This window comes from Apium graveolens, chromosome 3 (genome assembly GCF_009905375.1).
Source record: "Apium graveolens cultivar Ventura chromosome 3, ASM990537v1, whole genome shotgun sequence".
In the NCBI taxonomy this organism is placed as follows: domain Eukaryota; kingdom Viridiplantae; phylum Streptophyta; class Magnoliopsida; order Apiales; family Apiaceae; genus Apium; species Apium graveolens.
This window is the reverse complement of record NC_133649.1, coordinates 58,097,268-58,107,016: the sequence shown is the minus strand read 5'-3', so window position 1 is coordinate 58,107,016 and position 9,749 is coordinate 58,097,268.

Sequence of the window (9,749 nt, the reverse complement as noted above, 5' to 3'; positions counted from 1 at the left end):
GAATCCAAATCCGAACACTTTGATTTTTTCCCGGAAATACACTAGATACGGAGAGAATTGAGTATAAGGTAACAGGATAAAAGGATTTAAATTAAAGGATTATAATAGAGGATCATAAAAAGGAATATAATGTATTGAGAAAGGTTAAGGGAACCTAAGTAATAAGATCCCGGGTATGATCCTTCAAACGATAAACGAGAACGAAAGTTAAGCGAACCGTATAACAGATCAGCGGTCATTAGGCAAACAATTAGGAAGTTAATCAAAGGGATTAGAGAGGATGATGTCACCCAACCAATGAGAAGGGGACAAGGAGGGGAGGATGACATCATGAGGATGACACAAGCATGACATAGAAGGGAAGGAAGTGTGGTTGAATTATAACCACACAAAATCAAGGTTAATTAAGTAATTAACCAAAAACAACACAAAAATCAACCAACCAAGCCAAAACATTTCATTTCACCAAACAAAACACAAAAATCTCTCTTCTTTTTCTTCATGCTCTCGGCTTCTTTCCTTAAAAATTGAAGATCCAAGCTCCACCACTTACTATTTAGCAAGGTAATTATCTAAGCTTCCCCATGGATAGTTACATACTTCCTATAAGTTTAAGCTTCTAATTCCAAGCCAATCTTTTTCTATAAATCATGAAAGAAGATGGTGAATAGTGTTTTTCAAGAATTAAAATTTGTGTTCTTGAAGTTTTGTTTAGATTAAGCTTGGATAAGGACTTTAAGGGTGATTCCAAGCCATTCTCTTGATTCTCCACTCTCCAAGGAAGGTATAAACTACTAACCCTAGCTTTAGTTTTGAGTAATTAGGATTGAATATGATTGATATAGTATATGTGAAGCATGGTGCTTGATTGTTTGAAGTTTGGTTGAGTTTGTAGAGATTAGTTGGTTTTGTGGTATTGTTGGAGTTGTAAATCTTGATAATTAGTTAAAGAACCTAAGTAAAGCTTTTAGTTCATGTGGGGAAATAAGTATAAATGGTTAATGTGGATTTGTTGGGGCTGTTATGATGTGTTTTGGATGGGTGTTGGTTGTATGATTGATTTGGGGTTGAATTGTGGTTGGTTTTGAATGGTTTAAATTGGGAAATCGCGTAAACATAGCCGTCGTAACGTCCAATTTTCTTTAGACTGTTTTTGTGCATAACATTAGGACCCGAGAACCCCCTTCTAGATTATGACCATTTCCATGTTTAGATAGCTCATGTTACGAGCTTCGTTTTGATATGTAGTTCGTTCGATTCCGATGCACGGTTTAGGAGAAACGACCGTTTCAAGTAACGGCGTTTCGCGAACGAAACTTTTCCCCTCGCCTTACTTTGAAACATAGGTTAAAGACCAAAAAGGGTTAATTAATGTATGAAACATTTATGGTAAGTGTGCTAGGCAGTTAGTAAGACACTCGCGAAGGAATCGCCTTAAAACTCATAAAGGTTAAATTATTAAAAATGGTGGAGCCGAGGGTACCCGAGTGACTTAAGCGAGTCAGTAAGCGCAAAATAAGCGTAAGAGTCTAAGTTAGTTAAAGTATAGATTTACAAGTGACTTTGGTTTAATTCCAACTTACTTGTTGTTTATAGGTTACCAGACTCGTCCCGAGCCATTCATAACCCCCAGTCGCTCAGGCAAGTTTTCTACCCGTTATAACTGTTGTGGTGATGAGTATATGTATTTGCATTATCTTGCGATAGATGCATGTTGGTTAATTAGCAAATGTTGTTATATATTGAAGCATGCTGCTATGGTATATATATATGCATGCCTGTTTCGTATTCTTTCCATATATAATTGTTGATAATACATATGCTAGAGGATAGCGGTAATTTGCATATACCCTTAGTATAGGGACCCAAAGGTGAAAATATTTTCTAAAACCGGGAGTCGAGGATCCCGAGTAGATTTTGTATATATGGATATAAATATATATATATATACTTATATATATATATGGTCATAGTTTTCAAAACTATTAATCGAATAAGGTTTATTCGATAACTTCAACTTTATTTTATTATTGAGTATTATTTCGAATATTATTCGAAGGCGTATGACTCCTTTATATTAAATGAATATTATTTTGAATATTCATTCGAGGACTTATGACTCCTTTTATTTTATTATCTGAATATTATTTGAATATTCATTCGAGGGCTTATGACTCAGTTATATTATTTAATGAATATTTTTGAATATTCATTTGAGGATCTATGACTCCGATTATTTGCTGAGATTTGTTCTTTATTTTATTAAAGAATAAGGTGTAAATAATCAAACTTATTTTCGATTATTCAAATAAAGATAGTACTTTCATATAAGTATATCTTTGGTTATTTAATACTCGTTTCAAGTATAAGTTTTAATACTTCTACTTCAATTATTATTATAAAGATTATTCTTTATGGGAATATTATTTAAATAATAATATTCAGTCATTTTCTAAATATTCTGGGGACTGATTTACTTCATTAAATCAGCTTTACTCCAAACACTCTATAAAGTGTTTTCGAGTCTTCAAAATGATTTTTAAAAGTTAGAGCGGATCCCAAAACTCATTTTTATGTTTAAGATCTTCCTTTTTAAGGGGATTTAAATACTCGCTCAAAACCTGAGGGATCCGGCTCTGTGGTGTATTTTATATTCACAACACGGTTGCAGTTTTGGTAAATGAATTGATTACTTACCCAACATTCGGGAAGTAAGTCCATCTATTGAGTCGGCATAAGCAACATGGGCTCAGTGGGCGTCCATGATAGTGTAAGTGGCTCAGTGGGAGTCCATCAAATGCATAAGTGGCTGAGTGGCAGTCCAGCATAAGGTCCTATTACGACCAGGGTGATGACCAGTGGGGAATTCGTCCATCTACTAGTAGAAAAGGTTACTTATTGGTATCTTTGCCTGATCAGCGAGATACCTGGTTTATGCCAAAATTCTTTTCCTTTCCAAATTTATTGGATATTGCAACTCTGTTCATACTTTACATGACAGAGGTTTTCAGGAAATGTATAAAGAAGATGTATATGTGGATATATATATATATATATCAGAACTTAATGAAGTATATCCTAACTTCATTTCCTTTAATAATATTTCAAAGATTGAATCTATTCAAGTCTTATCTTGTGGTCTCATCAGTGGGATGAACTTTTGAAACTGATTATAACTTGAACGGTGGTAGTTCAAGTAGTATTTGGGAAAGATATAAGTATATTGGGGTATCTTGTAACTTCATCTTTTAAACTTATATCTAATTAATAATTGTCTTATGAATGACAAAGATTTTCATAAAAACGTTGAGACAAGGTTAGATATATGAGATCACCTTGCGACGATATTTTTTTATACAGTTATACACTGGGACTTTGTGTATATTATGCATGGAAGAGGACTTCCAATATTTTGAAAAGTATATATGTATATATATATATATACTGAATATTTTGCGACTTCATCGCATTAAGATATCAACTTGGTTCATTTCTTTTGACCAAGACTTTCATGAGTATTATGAGTAGGCTCATATATTGTTATTCATTATACATATTATTTTGGTGGGGTTGCTGCTCACCCTTGCTTTCTTCTTTCATCACACAACATCAGATAGATAAGATGAACAGGACCAAGCTCCCAATTCGCAAGCGGATAGGAAACGTTCCGCAGCTTTCTGGAAGCGTTGAGGCCGCTGTAGCTGAGGTAGAAATTACCAATAGGCTAAGTTTTCAACTAATAATGTACCAGACTTATGTATCTTTATCAATTGTAATAATGGCAAAGAAATGTAAATCTATTCATAAACCTTTTTAAGGTGTATTGACATATAATTGTGGAATAAAATGACTTGTGATTATTTTTGGATATTCATCTCTGAGACTATAACTTGTGGTGTGTGTGTTTATTGTGGGGTCACAGTACAGAGTAGTTGATTAATGATTAAGGTTGGGTGTTACTAAGGGAAATGGAACTCGTGACAACCCGGATCCCCGACCCCGGATTTGGGGGTGTTAAAGAAGTGGTATCAGAGCTAAGCGTTATAAACCTCAGAGATGATGTGACGTTAAGATAATAAGTTCACAAAGATAATAAGAACTCTTGCCAAGTTCATAGTCGGGCTACCTAACGTAGTACTGACAGTTAAAACCCTTATGGGAACCCTTATAAATATCGTGATAGGAGCGTAGTTCGTTATCGTATATGGTAGCGGGACTCCGAACCCTGAGGTTGAGGAGCAACAGTGCGATGATGTTTTATTACTAATTGGAGATCGGATTATGGATCCGATAGAGTGTCCTAATGCAGGACCGGATGATGTTGATATTGAGGATGTAGCGGTTGAGGATGTTGTCCTAGAAGGGATAGTTGTTGAGGAGGATCCCATGGAGGATCCTGACAAGATTGGATAAAGGACCACTGATGAATTGATGACCATGGTTAGGTCGACTACTAGAGGTAGGATTGGCCGGTCACTACCGGAGGTTCGTTCAAGTTTGTAAAGATAGTAGCCTCTTTAACGCGGCTTACTCGTAAGACTGAGAAGTTCGAATGGACAGAGAAATGCGAGAACAGCTTTCAAGAACTGAAGCAGAGGTTGGTGATGGCCCCTATGCTGGCGTTGCCGGATGGAAAAGGAGATTTTGTGAAGTGTAGTGACGCTTCGCACAAGGGCTTAGGGTGCGTGCTTATGCAACACGGTAAGGTAATCGCGTACATGTCAAGACAATTAAGGTAATATGAAATTCGATATCTCCGCCCATGAGCTTAGGCTCGTGGCAATAGTTTTACCCTAAAGATTGGAGGCACTACTTGTATGGAGAGAAGTGCGAGAATTACCTAAGCCATAAGTGCTCTAGTACATTTTCACGTAGAAAGAGCTCAACATATGCCAGAGGAGGCAGTTAGAGCTAATCAAGAATAATGATTGGGAGATTCTTTATCATTCGGGGAAAGCCAATATGGTGGCTGATGCCCTTAGTAAAAAGGAGAGACTCAAGATGATAATGTCTTTGGGAGAGTTTATAAGAGATTTTGGAAATAGTAGTGAAGGTAACCGGAGCCGGTACCGAAAAGCTGTTTGAGATTGCAATAGAGACCGAATTATTGGAAAAGAGCATACGGTGCCAGAGAAAGATGATAAGGGAATAATGAGGTATTCCTATAGAATTTGGGTTCTGAAAGTTCAAGAGCGTAAGGATGAGAACTTAGATGAGAGCCATAGTTTGAGGAATAAGATTTAGAGCAAACCCTGAACGTGATAGTCAGGGAGGTCGCCATCAAGATAGAAGGAACCCATGACATAATGGAGTGGAAAATGAGGATTTTAAATTAAAAGATGACCCCAATTATGGGGAGTAGGATGAAACATTTCATACTAAGGAAACAGAAAGTCGAGTAAGGAAAGGAGACCCGAGACGGTACTCCTATACGGCAATTCATGGACCTGTCTAGACAGAACTTAGACTATTATCCCCAACCACCACCTTGAAGAAACAATGCGATAGGAAATTCTTTCAGGACTTGTAAGTCTCTAAGCTCTCAGAGTTCCAAGGAACAGGTTGACCCAATCGAGGCAAGAGCCTGGCTAAAGGAAATATAGGAATCATTTGAGATTCTAAATGATTGACGAATCTCAAAAGACTATTTTTGTCACTTACCCTCCTAAGAGAGAGGCCACCTGCTGGTGAAAGACCAAGAAAGGCACGGAGCCAGAGGTTAGAATAAACTGATTTAAGTTCAGTCAATTATTTTCGGGAAAGTAATTCCCAAGGTTATGGAGATAGTGTAAAAGCTTTAGAGTCAGAACAAAGGCAGACAAGTATGATAAATTATGAATCTAAGTTGTAAAAGTTGTCAAGATTCGTTCTGAGGACACGAATCCAGAATGACGGGATGTTTGAAATCAATGCTTATATTGTGATTGGTTTGTGAAATAATGATAAGAGAAAGGAAAATAAAAAAAAAAGAAACTGAAGTGGAAAGGAATATAAAGGCAATAGAGTTTGAGGAATGATAAGGGAGCCGGGTATGAGGAAACCCTAAAGACTCGTAGCAATAGATATAGAAAAGTATGTAATCATCAGGATGAGGGTGATTCACCATGAGTTAAAATAGATGGTTGAAGGCATAAGAGATACATATATAATTATCCCCTGTAAGTTGGGAGAATTCAATGAAACCTTGAGATAATTCGAAGGGTAAATAATGAGACGCGGATAGACTAAGGAGACAAGGAAGTAAGAAATTAAGAAAATTGGATGAAGGAAGTGACCTTCAAGAATGGGAAGTGTAAGACCGGTGGCATGATACCCAGAAAGGGAGACGCCAGGTATGAAAGATATCCCAACATTGAGGTGACTGTTGAGATAAACAACAAAAGTAAATAAGGAATTATTAAGAAGAAGTTCACGTTGAACATGACCAATATCTTCCAGAACATCCATGTTATCATTACCAAATCAGGAAAGAAAAGCGGATGACCATTGTTATCTTTTGGAGGCCATATGGATTGACCTCAATTTGAATAAGGATGCTATTATGAAGTTAGGTATAGACTATCGAGGTGGGAATGATGAATAAGATAATCTATCAAGGATATATGACTTGATTTATCCATGGAAGGATGCAGGTACCTTTTAAAGGTGGAATTAAGGATAGAACATTGGTAACTTAAAATGAATCCTAGGGGACTGCATAAAGGTTAGCATGTCACCCTTAATAGGGACAGTATGAGTTTTGATAGTATGATTTGGAAAGGGTTAAGGTAACAACAACCTTTAAGAATCAGTGGAGAAATTTTTCAGAAGTATATAGGCAATGGTTCTAGTAATAGTAAATGGTATTTTAATATGCCCTGTATCTAGGGAATACAGGAGGAACGATTAAAGGATAACCTTAGAGATTTTACAAGGAGAAAGGTAATATTCAAAATTTTCAAGAATAGAAATGTTGATAAAGGAAATATGACGTAATTATAATGTTGCCAAGTGGGGCACGTGTTAAACCACGAGAAAGTATGGATCGAACCAGTAATGGTCGAAATTATTCAGGGCAATTAGGACTTAAGATAAAAGATGTTCTAATTATGATTGAGAGTCAGTCATGACAGTGATTGACCTCTAAAGACTGAGGGGATAACTTATGGAAAAATGGTAATTTTTTTTTACTCATCAGATTTTAAGGAAAGCATTTTCACATAAGCTGTGATTGAAATAAGGTAGAAAATTTATTTGGAGGTGGTTAAAATGACATTGACTGTAAGGAAATTTTACTATCAGGAAAGGCCAAAGAGGTGGCCGACACTTTAAAGGTAAGAGGATAATTATTGGCGCTTGTGCCAAAGGAATACGGTGATAATGGTTACAGCTATGAAGGTTGTATTATGGTTTGGAAGATTGACATTCCTTCTGATGACTGTGCAATATCCAACCGTAATAGTAGTTGGTAAAGGTTTAATTCGTGTAATCACCATGAGCGGGCTATCTATTTCAGAAGATACTATCTTGAGATAAGCCAGGACCATGTTTCAAAAAGGACTAGATGAACCCTTGAGTTAAGTCTTCTATTTAGGGCTTATGATTAAGAATGGTATTAACCTGCTATCGTTGCTTTGATTGAAACTCTTCTGCAATTTTATCTGCTTCATGTCATGTATGTATGTCAGGATCAGGAGTGTTCTTCATGAATCATGCATGGTGATTATGTTACCTCCTTAGAAGGAGTGATATGACATGTATGGACTCCGTATGGCTAGATATTAAGATTTTATGGAAAAGTGAATGACGACAGTAGGTCAGTGGTGGACCATAGTAAGGCAGCAATGATTCTGCGAGTAGTGAGCTGATTATAACCATGAGAGTTGTATTGGAATGGGTGTTGAGATTGAGTACCACTAATCGGGTCGTGGTAGTGTATAAGTTATCATTGATAGACTAACTAAGTAGAGTATCTACCTATTGTATATTTATTCTACTTATCAATAGAGAGTCATATTACTATACGAGGAAGGTTGCAGTGCAAGCATAGAATTTTAGTAACGGTGATGTCTGGAATGAAAACCCAGATTCGATTTTCGATGTCGAGGGAGTTTCAAAGGTGATTGTGTATAAGCTCGAGGAAGAGCATGGGTCCATAGAATGATGGATGGAATAGCAAATATTTAGGCATGTGAAATAGGATGCTATAATACTTGATGTTGATATAAATACATATATGTTTTGTTCTCCTATGACAAACCTCTATAGTTCAGAGGTAGATTCCAAGCCAGATATTTTATGGCAATTCTTTTTTTTCATATATACAATTCTCTTCAGTTCGTTCTTTTCTCTTCTTTTCATTTCACGTAAGCTGAGAAGAACAACCCTTCCAGAAGGGGAGGTATTGCCGAATGACTATCTATCTTTGTGATAGAAGCCTAGTAGGATACCACATGTTGTTTAATTGCTTGTCAAGTACTAAAGGCTGGCCACCTTCTGTACTAACTATGCGATATAACAAGTGTTCATGATCATAGTGATCTCTCAACAAATTCCTTTACTTCTATATGATTGATCAAACTTTGGGAAATAGAAACAGCTGAAAAAGGAGTAATAAAGTTGTGGTAGTATTCGGAATGGAAACACATTCGTGATACTAAGGTTGACGTGGTTATTAAAAGGTTATAGAACGCTAACGAGCAAAAGTATAACTAGTATAATATTAGGAACGGAAGGTAGTAGCGACTACGAACTGGAAAAGGATGGGTAGTGAGAAGCAAAAGCTCTAATGCTAAAAGCTATAATGAGAGTCTGTGCAATAGACTTGAAAGAAATTGGAATGATCACTTAACACGGGTTGAGTTTTCTTACGACAATAGATCATATGTCAGTATTGAGGTATCGCCTTATGAGATCCTTGAGGGAAGACAATGTCGATCTCCCTTATGTTAGGATGAAGTTGTAGAGCGCAAGATGCTCGGACCCGCAGTAGTCCAAAGGACCAGGGATATAATAGATCTAATCAGAGGACGACTGGTAGTAGCCAGGAAGGACATAAGAAGTATGTCGATTTGACACGAAAGGACAAAGAATAGGAAGGAGGCAACCTTGTATTGTTAAAAGTATTCCCTTGAAAAGAATTAATGAGATTCGGAAAGAAAGGAAAGCTAAGTCTACAATTTGTTGGACCCTGGGATATATAAAGACGTTTGGGAAGTTAGCATATGAGCTAGCCTTACCCCAGAACATGTAGCAAGTCATAACGTGTTTCACGTATCAATGTTAAGGAAGTGTAATTCGGATGCCAGATAAATAGGGGCATATGAGCGCATAGACATGCAACCAGACGTAACCTATATGGAGCAACCAGGAAGGGTATAGATTAAGAAGGAACGAGTGCTTAGGAGAAGGGTTATCAAACTAGTAAGAGTTTGATGGTAGAACCATAATGTGGGAAAATTGACTTGAGAGTTAGAAAGTGCAATACTAAGAAGGTATCCCTATTCATTTCTATCTGATTCCGGGACGGAATCCTTTTAAGGAGGGGAGACTGTAATAACCCCAATTTTTGGGAAATTTTTGAAACCCTTATGAATAGTGTTTTTGCTGAATGAGAAAACTTTTCATGCCACACTATGTAGGGGTTCTGATATGGATATTCTGAGATTTTATTAGTACTTTATATGGGATATAAGTGTATGTAAAGATCGTCAGAATCCAAATCCGAACACTTTGATTTTTCCCGGAAATACACTAGATACGGAGAGAAT